The sequence below is a fragment of the Callorhinchus milii genome, unplaced genomic scaffold, assembly GCF_018977255.1.
Source record: "Callorhinchus milii isolate IMCB2004 unplaced genomic scaffold, IMCB_Cmil_1.0 Scaffold2, whole genome shotgun sequence".
Taxonomy (NCBI): domain Eukaryota; kingdom Metazoa; phylum Chordata; class Chondrichthyes; order Chimaeriformes; family Callorhinchidae; genus Callorhinchus; species Callorhinchus milii.
This window is the reverse complement of record NW_024704743.1, coordinates 28,143,197-28,144,956: the sequence shown is the minus strand read 5'-3', so window position 1 is coordinate 28,144,956 and position 1,760 is coordinate 28,143,197.

Sequence of the window (1,760 nt, the reverse complement as noted above, 5' to 3'; positions counted from 1 at the left end):
ATACAAGGATTATTATTATTGTTGTATATTTTGTTATAAATTAATAAAATAGGGGTAAAAACAGAGTGAAGAGCTGCTGTGTAATTGATAGGAATACAGACATGGCTTTGTTAGCATTTTCATTGAGGCCATCAACAGCGATATTAGCACATCTCTTGGGAAGGATCATGACCGGTCTTGTTTTGGAATGGCTTTGTTGACTTTATCAATAAAGAGATTTTATCACTGGTAATAATTAACGCATCACATGTCGAATTTTGACCCCGATGTCTACAAATAGCAACCTTTTTAATAAAAGAGTCATTGATGGCTGAGGCATTGCAAACTGACTAATTTCAATATTCCTTAACTTCTTTATGGCAGGAAGCCTCTCGACTCGACTTTTCACATGCTCTCTTTGCTGGTCACCCTAGCAGCTCCACCATGCACAGGATCCAGCTAATCCCAAACTCTGCCACCCACATACTCACCCATACTACACTCCGTACCCCAATCACACCTGTTCTACCAGGCTCCACTGGCTCCCTATCGAAGAGGAGGGTCTTGAGACTGGTCTTGAAGGAGGCAATGGAGGGGGCAAGGCAGAGGGCCTGCCGCAGGATGGAGTTCCAGAGGGTGGGGGCAGAGTGGCTGAAGGCCCGACTGCCAATGGTGGGGCGGGCGAAGCGAGGGACGTGAAGCAGACCGGAGCCTTTCATCTTGCTTGCATGAATCACCCAATTCCAGTTTTATCCAAATATTCATTTTTTTAAGTTCATCCAAAGTCACCTTTAATCATATTGTTGAATCCAAAATGATTTAAAAATGCGGCCCATTTTACATTTGATCCCCAAATAACTCACATGTACAAAAATTAAATTTTCATTTGTACTCTTGATTAAATGCTGGGAACAGACTGCTCTATTGTAAGCACTTCCACCTGTTCCTGGCTGTAGCAGTCTCACAAACCACCTTGTTCAGAGAGTCAGCTTTCTAGTGTGCAGTGGTTGGATAGCAATGTGATTAGAGCATGTTGACCCACAGACCATTCAGCAATTGACTGTTTGGGGTTTATCCCTTGAGTTAGTCTGAGGTTGGACCTACAGTAACTATTAGACAACCAACTCGGTTTTATTTCGCCCACAAAATACACAGTCAATCCACTTTACAGTATATTCTGTGAAGCGCTTTGAGATGTCTCGAAGATGCGATGAAGTGCTATATCAAATGCAGGGATTATTATTATTATTATTATCTTTTTTTTATTCAATTTAACCAGTTTCAATAGTAATCTTTTCAGTTGAGGATTAGGCTCTAAATTTGATAAGGTTGGATCATGAACTGAATATTTAAGCTGCTTCAAATGTTGTTCCATCACTGGATTATTTTTCACCTAAAGTGATGTTAGTTTTTTAATGTAATATGCATTGCTATACTCTTACAATATTGACCAAATTCAACTTCAGCCCTACACAGAGTATCTCCGAGAGGCATTCCTGCGATCAGCAGGTGATCCAGTGAATGTCTGGCCTCCCAGCCCTCACAAGACCAGTAGAACACCTCGACCTGGCCTTGGCCAGAACAAAATGGCTCAAGTGTCTCCAAAGGCACTATGTACGCAATTAAAGATACCACCTCAATGCTACAAGAGGTAGGAATGCTGCAATGCTTACCTTACACTACTGCCTCTCTTACCTTAACACCACTGCCTGTTTTATCTTATACCACAACCTCTCTTACATTACACCACTGCCTCTCTCACCTTACACCACTGCCTCTCT